General features: G+C 52.9%; 1 long non-coding RNA gene across 2 annotated transcripts; it reads right to left on the reverse strand.

The window, feature by feature from the left end:
* Positions 1 to 5768: 5768 nt before the first annotated feature.
* LOC101982972 lies at positions 5769 to 8956 on the reverse strand. 2 transcript variants are annotated; one of them, XR_001229092.2, is made up of 4 exons: positions 8476 to 8956; positions 7303 to 7505; positions 6315 to 6432; positions 5769 to 6002 (listed from the first exon to the last, which is right to left on the reverse strand). It is a non-coding gene; the product is annotated as an uncharacterized LOC101982972 (long non-coding RNA). The 2 variants fall into 2 exon arrangements; XR_258467.3 differs by lacking the exon at positions 8476 to 8956 and adding an exon at positions 8137 to 8469.
* Between the last annotated feature and the right edge of the window lie 61 nt (positions 8957 to 9017).

Consider the following 9017-nt stretch of genomic DNA (forward strand, 5'->3'; position numbering starts at 1 on the left):
CCTCCATGGGGTTAAAAGCCATGAAGAATACCCTCCTACCCCCACCCTGACAGCCAGGTTGGGTCAGACAGACAGACAGACAGACAGACAGACAGACAGACAGACAGAATGTCTGTGCTCACTGCCTCATGTGGGCAGGAGAGAGCTGCAGTGGAAGACACAGCTGGGCAGAATCGCAGGAGTCAGCAAAGGCAGGGAGCAGCAAAGCCGAGGCTATGGGATCCATAATTGGTTAACGAATAATAATGCCAAAATTGGATATTAACAGCATTTAGTTTCCATAGAAGCACTAGGGAAAAAGAGCTGCAGAGAAGCCCACTGGGCTTTAAACCCGAGCAATCTGAAATTAAAATAGTGTCTCAATTAAATGGGAATAAATATTGCCACATGAATCTATGCACTTGTGGGAGGGGACTGAGGAGGAGCCCCCCTGTGAGGCCCAGGCCCACTTTTCTGCTTGTGGATAAGCTTTTGCAGGTCCAGCCTGAGTCAGTTGCCTTCTAGGTCTGACAAATGACCTTGGCGGGTCAAGTAGCTCATGTATGACCTTGAAATCAAAATCTGAAGATTATTTCAGTTATTTGGTTTGTTGGCCCCTGGAGAACTACTCACCTCATTAACTGAGCCCAGGTAGGCCCAACAAATGAGGACTATTAGGTATCTCGTTCTTTGTGTAAACAGAAACCTTTTTCTGTCACTGCAGTGGCTGCGCAGGGCAGCGAGGTTTAAGAAGACTAGGCCAGGCTTCTCTCTTCTCTGGCTGACTCAATTCAATGTTCCATCCCACTGGCGGCGGATCAGCACTGCCCAGGGAGTGTGTTCTTCTGGGTGTAGGAATTCTGTTGTTCTACATTATTTAGAGGGTTGGGCGGATTGTTAAAGGGGGTACAAGGATGTGGGGAAGATGCCTCAATTTTGGTCCTGTCACCTGTGTGCCAACGGCTGGAGTAGGATGGGCCTGGGGCTGTGGAACGGGCGGTCTGGGAAGATGCCACTCTCCCCTCCCAGAAAAACTAGTTTCGCTGGAGCGCCCTGCTGGTGCAAGAAACTGACCACAGAGTGATTTTCCCTGGTAGGGTCCTCCCCTTCCTCCCCTTGGCTACATCTGCCGCTAGGCATAACCGCCAGCCAGTCTTGTGCTCCTCAGAGCCTTTTCTGGGTTCTGGCACAGCATTCTCCACAGGGCTCAGAGGGGCCCATGGTAAAGGACTGGTGAGCTTGGGCAAGGCCTGTCTCTCTGGGGTCTGGGAGCAGCAGAGAAGCTAAGACAGCTGAGGTTTGCCGTGGCCTGTTCTTTGAAGGTATACCCACTGCCCAGCTTCACCGGGCCCCTGCTCCTCTGCTGGACTTTGTAGCCACCCTTAGGGTGGACCCACAGTATGGACTGGTACCAGAGTGGAACTGGGGGACGGGGTGGAGGTGAGTTGAAGCTGGAAAAAACATGGGAGGGGGGGTGCTCAGAATCTGTCTCTGCAGTTGGTTGACTCCAGTGGAATTTAGGATTTCGGCTTGGGGTACATCTTGGAGCTGGACTGAAGTAAACCCACTTCTGTGTGAACCTCAGACAGGTTCAGTGTTTAAAACAAACAAAAAAATCAGAAACAACACACATCCCCCATATCCCAAATCTCTGTGATTGGGAAGAGGCTCACAAAACAACTGGAGAGCACAAAAACGATGAAATCAGGTCTGTTTCAAGTCCACGAGCTGATGCACCCGGAGTGGAAAAGAGAGAAGCCTGCTGGCTTGGGCTGCAGCATCCGGCCTGCGCTTGGCTCCCACAGAATGGCATACTGGCAGATTGCAAAGCAGGCCACCTCGAGAACTCTGCACAGAGACCCTAAACGTAGGCATCTCACCTCTCAGGCCCCCAGGTCTGGCAATTTTGTCATATGTTTAAGAAGCAAACACATTTGATTTGAATTTAAAATGGGGCTAGCCCCAGTGAAATCACCTAGTGACCCTGGAATTTATTTGGGGGCTTCTGTGACTCTGACCCCTGGTAAGCCCTCTTTAAGACAAAAGAGACAATGAACCTAGCTAGAGACAGTTGCTGATACTTCCTCTCTGACCTGGAACTTTCCTCTGTCTCCATAAAGCCAGCTGCCCCGTCTCCTCCTACACTTCGTACTTCAAAATCTCTAGGTACAAAGACTGCTTCCAACAAACCCAGCTTAAAGTCTTTCTTCTTCTTTTTTTTTGTACCATGCTTGCTTGTTTGAGGCAATTAAATACTAAAAACTTGAATCAATCTGGCTAGGACTTGGCAAAAATACCCAACGAAAGAATTATAGATGGGTCTTGAAGGAAAAAAAAATCTTTATTAGTTATAATTCTCAGCATTGCTGTTAATATCCTCATCCGTGAGAATCAGCCCGCCAAGCCTCAAATACACACGCACAGCACCAGCACACACTACAGTCTGCCCATGTTGACTCATGGGCTCAAAAACCACCCACAGAGTAGCTGAGGAAGGAGAGGCTCCATCTGTCCCAGGCAGGATTTCTGCAGCTGCCCCCAGACGGCACTCTAGGTTGGAATGGGGGTGGGTGTTACGTAAGTTCAATAGCGGGAGAGAAAATTTCCTTGTAGAGGCGCACTTTCTTTTGTGGTCAAGTGCCCCTTCCACATTAGCGATGGATACGTTGTGTGAGAAAGTCTATGACTTCATACGTGTGCATGGAGATGTGCTAACTGGGGACATGTCCCTCCCCACACGTCAATGATCTGATAAAAGTTTCTGGTGTATCCCCCCACAAGACACACACAGAAGAAATTTATAGAATTTATCACCGCATCTGTTAAAGAACCAATTCTTTTCCACTGAGACAGATCTGGGCTGTCTCTGGCAGGGGAGAGAAACATTGTAATCACGAGTCCTTTTTGATACATTCCTAAATCTATTCCAAGTACTGGGCTCCTCCAGAAACACAAGAGCTTGTACCCCATGGGGACGAAGCCCACAGTGGGTGTGAACAAACCCAAGGGACTAGGAAAGTGTGCCCAGTCATCACACTATGCCAGCCTCATCCTACCGTCAGATCATGGATGTCTCTCCTCACTTTTAGCCATAAGTAACGAGAAGGCTCATATAGGCGGGGAGGTGGTCTTGAGCACTCAAGAGATGCCCTGAGAGCGCAGAACGCTTCAGGTTCTCTACGTAATTACTGATGGGCATAAAAGGACAGAAAACGTAGAAGGAGGCAGCTCAGGCTGACCTTGGTTCTGATTTTTCACGTGTTGCAAACAAAAGGGGGCTTGCAATTATACCTGGGTTGAAAATATCACGAGACCTCCCCCCCCACAAACCCTTCCTGTGAAGGATACCTAGTGGACACATACCCACACTAGTCCACACAGAGTGGCCAGTCCAGAATACTCCCGCACACTAATGCTTTCTGGAACGAGAGTTTCCGTAAGCAATGAATTAAAAATGTACCCCTCCTAGCATAGATCCTATGGAGCAGATCGCGGGCAGGCCTTACAGAAGAAGGTGCCTGTGCCTGTGGTTGGAGCTCTCAGAGAAAAAGCACATTGGGTTTCTACCTAAAAGGACCTTACTTGGAGAGGCATCTGGAGGTTATGTAAGATGAAGTATCAGTGAAGGTCGAGGGGACATTTGAAGGAATCATGGGGAAGCAATTACAGAGCAGAGGATTGCTAATGGGGACGTTTGCGGTACAGGGGGTTGGGCCATCAGCAGCTTAGGCCAAGGCTTGAAGGCAAAATAACATCTCATCGGGCACGGAGGGGGGAAGCAATGCGTACACCCCAAAATGGTACAGTACGCTGACTGCTCTCTTCCAACATATCCATAAAGGGTGGGGGTGTCCCAGGACAGGGTCAAATCTCATTTCAAGGGAGGGAGATTTTGAAGGCAATGGCTACGGCCTCTCTCAGGACAGCCATTGCTAAGGCTTTCCCTTCCTCACAGCCCAGCTTTCTCTAGAGGATTCAGTCGGCGAAGCCCCTGCAGTCAGTCCCCATGATGTGTACACTGCAGCTTTCCTCCTGCAAGAGCGAGCAGGCTGTGGCTCATTTCTGCAGAGCAGAGAAGGTTCTGGGAAAGCCTATGTGGAGGGTGGCACATTTAACCTCAGCCCAGCTAGCTCTAACACTCCCTTCTGTGACGAAGTTTAGCCTTTAAGATGAGGTTATCACAAAGACGGATGCAGAGTAGATACTCAAGAAATAGTAAGTACTCCTGAGGAAAATAGGCCGGAGAGGTGCTGACCCATGATACTCTCCAATACTAATTTATGAGACTAGAGGAGGCAGAGAAAAGAGTCTTCCATTAACTTCAATGGATGCTCTTTTAGATCCTGATTACTGTGTTAGGAATCAGATTAAACTCCTAAACATCCTTTATGGGCTTGGCCTTGCAAAGGCAGGCCTCTGGGATGACAGCAGGGGGAGGGGCTACAGCCTGCTTCCTGGGTGGGAAGGCCAGCCCTTGGCCTCCTTTCCCTCCCTCTGCTGCGCCTGGGACCTGCCCCTCCTCCATCTTCTCCACCTGGAAATTAATGAGGTTAGGTCGGTCACCAGGCCACCATCCATCCACTGCAGGTTGGCGGTGAACACTGAGATGGAGATGGAACTGGGTCGGGGGTCTCCAGGACCAGCTGCTGCTGGGGGCTGATTTGGGAAGCAGGTGCTTCGGGATGAGGATGGCTTAACCCTTTCTGTTCCTGGACCGCCAGCTTCAAAACAGACTTTCCTCAGACCCCCCCCCCCAACCTGCGCACATGCTGTTTTTCCTTCTGTCCCGGTTTTAAGCAAACAGAGTAGCCCGCCCTTTGGGGGTACTGCATCTTCTGCAGCTCTGGATCTCTGCCTGAAACTTCAGTCAGAGCCCTGAGAAGGCTGGGGGGCCCTCCTTGGAGCCCTGGGCTAGCTGTCAGCTTTGATGGAGTCTGTGTGCTGTTCATGAGCAAATTTGCTGGTTGCCTTCATCCGGGAGATCTGCTTAAGCTTGTCAAAGGCTCACAGCTCTCCACCAAAGTGTGACAAACAGCTTCCCGCGAAGAATACCCTACCAACCCCAAGCAGAACACAATGTAGCTGCAGTCCAGGCTCTGGGGCAGTCTGCCAGTCGCGTGGGTACCAGATTATTAGTATTTGTCTAAGGACAAATTGAAAGCCCAGGACAAAAACAGATATGGAGGAACCTGTCGACCTTGTACAATGGGCAGGGTCCCAGAAGCTAAGGCGCACTCTTCACTCTCCAACAGCTCCCAGACCATCTCCCACTCCCACCACCACCCGTTTGCATCGATCCGTGTTTTCTGTCACAGAATGGGTTGTTTCTTTCCTAGATTCTGTTTGCATCTGCACAAGCCCCTCTTTGTCGGTAGCCTAGCCGCACACATCCCCACCCTAAAAGGCTGCGGTCTGAGGCATTCAGCAGCCCGTTGCCCCTCCTGTGGCGCCTGCAGCTGCAGCGCTGAGTTCTGCCCAGAGCGTTGGGCTGGGTCGATCCTTCTGTGGCAGGCCCTCGAGGACCCAAGGTGCTCAGACAGCCCCATTCTTGGCATTCACCGCGTGCCTTAATTGTATGGACATTTAAATCAAGGTCCGCTGTGAACACGGAGAGAGAGGCCTTTCTCCTGAGGAAGGAAGGAAGGAAGGAAGGAAGGAAGGAAGGAAGGAAGGAAGGAAGGGAAAGGAAAGGAGGAGGGAGGGAGGGAAGGAGGAAGGAAGGGAGAGAGGGGATAGAAGGGAGGAAGGGGGTCTCGGGAGGGAGGGAGGGAAGAAGGAAAGGTGAAAGAAAGGGAGGGGATGGAAGAAGGTGGAATGAGAAAAAGAGGAATGAGAAAGAAAAAGCTGGCGGCGCGTGTGCGTGCGCACTGACAGCGGGGAGGGTGGGGGGTGGGGGAAAGCGATGAGCTAAGGACCACCGCATCCTTCCTACCGCAGCTCCCCCAGTCACAGACAATGAGATAACAGCCACGTCCTCCAAAGGCTCTTTGTTCTCCCGCATCCTTTCGTTTCCAAGCTTTTTCCTGCAAAGAGGAGGGGGGTGGAGGGTTCGGGGTGTGGGTGTAAGTGGGAGACGGAGGGGTGCCTCCCCCGTGTTAATTACCCCGACTCCCTCACCCCTCTCCGCGTGCCTCGCCTTCCCTGCAGCTCCAGACAATAAAAAAACATCAACCCCACCTCGCCCCACCGCAGCGAGTCCTACCCACCCAGGTCGCTCTCAGCTTCGCCTAGGAAACTGAGGGGGGCAGGAGGAGGGAGATGTCGGTGAGGAAAGGGATGGGAAACAGGGGCCCAGCGACCGCTGCCTGAGCAGGGCGTGTGGCCGCCGCCTTTACCTCGAGTGTAGAGTCCTGGTGCAGCCTGGCCGGGCGTGCCGCAGGGTTGAGCTGCAGCAGCCGCTACCAGAATCTATGGGAATCAGCCTTCCGGAACTCTCCTGCTGTGGTCCTCTCGCTTAGGTCCCAAGTGGTGGAGGGGAAAAAGGAAAAGAAAAAAAAATAAATAAGAGCGAGGCCCATCTGGCCCCTCATCAGCCTTGTCAAGTCTTGCATACGCTAAAATGCTAATGACCTAGATAGCTCATGCAAAATGCAGCAGGGAGGGAGGGAGCGAGGGGGGAGTGAAGGGAGAACGCGGGAGGGAGGAGTGAAGGGAGAGGGAGGGGGAGACGGAGGGAGGAGGGAGACTGGGAAGGGGGAGGGGAGAGAGAGAGAGAGAGAGCGCGAGAGAGCACCCCCACACACTCCCCACCCCACCCACCCCTGTCAACCGGCTTTACAGGGGTAAAGGGTGGGAGTCGATTTAAAAGGTCACTCCTATATAACGTAGCTGGATGGGGTGGAGGAGAGATCCTCAAACCCATTGGGACAATAAAACATTATTTTAAGCCCCCTCCCTCTCTGCCCTCCATCAATCTGTTTACACACAAGTCCAGTCACCTTATGCTTGTAGATGCCAATTTCTCAAGACTGTTTTCAACAGACAGCCACGTTGTCATTCTCTATACAACTCACCCAGGGCACCAGAGTGGAGCAGATGCCTCCTAACCCATAGCTCTCTTCACCTGGCCAACCCCACATTCTACTGCCTTAGCCTTTGGGGGTGGCTCCCACTCACTGTTTCTCTTTTCTAAGCCTTCGGGTTCCCATTCCTCTTTCTAATATCTAAGGGAAAAAAAGGCGAGATAGAGGGCCATGTAGGACAAGTTGGATTGGACCTACATTCAGTTTCCCACCCACCCAACAGGGCGGGGGACACAGCCTTTACCTAACACTGACCCTCTTAAAGCATGCCACAAAGATCAATAAAATTGAGTCTGAATACCCTCAGAGGTCCGCAAGCCCTGCGGGGTGCCCTTGGGCTGTGTCGATCTCTCCAATCGGGGAGCCAGAGTTCCGCGCGTCCCTTGTCACCGAGCCCAAGACGCTTTGTCCCGAGTCCGCACAAGAGCCTCATCTTTTTGTTCTCCTTTAAAAGACATTGGTTGCAGTCCGCAGTGTTTCAGCCAGTCCAAAGCAAAGGCAGATCTGTTGGAATAAAAAAGAATGGGGATAATATATAGATGCAGATGAATGCGGGAGAGTTGCGGAGGCTAAAGGCAGCCCCGCAATCAGGGAGCGGCCTCCCTGGCCAAGCCCCAAGCGCTTCCTTGTCTGGTGGAAAGGAAGAGCTGCCAGCAGGAGCTGGTAGTCGCGCCACCTGACCGGGGAAAAGCTAACGATAAAACTAGGCATCGTGGTAATGACCCCGAAGAGAATTTAAAAAACAAAAACAAAACCAAAAACAAAACCCAAACCAGAATCCTCCTGTAGTGAACCAGAGCCTGCGTGCAGAAGGGACTGCACTGCTGGTGGCAGCGGCCAGGGGGAAAGGATGCTAGCGCAGGAGGCGAAGGTTGCAGAGGCTGCACCCTCAGATGAATAATAATAACGCGCTGAGAAGTTGCAGTGCAGCTTGGAAATCCAGCCCTGCGCGTGAACTCGCGTCGAGTGCGGATTGCAGGGGATGGGGGAGAAGGGGGAGGAGAGAGGGGGAGGGGAGTAAGGGGATAGAGAGGAAGGCAGAGAGAGAGAGAGAGAGAGAGAGAGAGAGAGAGAGAGAGAGAGAGAGAGAGAGAGAGAGAGAATATGAATTTAGAGCCTTTTCTTTTAGCCTCACCAAGCTCTGATCTCCTTCACTGTCCTCGCGGGGTGAGGCCGCGGTCCTATTTAAAAATTATCATTCCCTTAACGGATTATTCAGCTAAGAGAAGCCACATCTGCTGACGGTTCCGAAAACAAGAGGATTAGGAGTCGGTCCACAGAGCCCGGCCCGCAGCCCTCCACCCCCTCTGCACCAATACACGTCACTCTCACTGCCCCCGGGCACCTCCCTCTCCTCGGTGTTCGGGAGGGTTGTGCCAAGGAAAATGCGGATTTGGGGAAAGTGAGAAGTGGGGGTGCTCGCAAAAGCGGGAAAGCCAAGGCCGGAGGTGGCGATTCGCACCCCCACACTTACACGCGCTTCCGTTTATCCGTTTAGATCCTGGGAGAAGGGGGAGCTTTCGCCGCGCCCACATGCGCCGCATCTGCAGTGGTCCGAGCCCTCCGATCCCTTGAAGCCACCCTAGCAGCCCCAGGCCCTGACAAAGTCCTCTGAGCGGACTCGGGAGGTTCAATCCTACACCTGCCTGCACCGCTCCATCACGCTCTCTTGTTCCCTTCTTCGCTCCCTCGGTGCAACAGCAACAGCGCGTCTAGCCCACTCTTTGCTTCTTGCGCTTCGGCCAATGGCGTGGGGTGGGGTGGGGCTGGGACACCTTCACTGCGTCTTCCGCTCGTCCTCCTCAGCCCGAATCGCTAGGTTCCCGCCAGCTGCGGCTCGGGCCAGGCGGGTAAAGATGGAGCTGGGTGCTGCTGCGGTTGCGGTTGCCGTCACTGCGGAGAGCGAGAGCGTGAGGCTGTGGGGCGGTGCGGCGACCCGAGCGCCAGTGCAGCCTCCTCCTCACCCCGCCCTAGGCTGGCGTCTGGGCAGGACAGTGATGGGGGTGGGAAGACGAA

The sequence above is a fragment of the Microtus ochrogaster genome, chromosome 17, assembly GCF_000317375.1.
Source record: "Microtus ochrogaster isolate Prairie Vole_2 chromosome 17, MicOch1.0, whole genome shotgun sequence".
Taxonomy (NCBI): Eukaryota; Metazoa; Chordata; class Mammalia; order Rodentia; family Cricetidae; genus Microtus; species Microtus ochrogaster.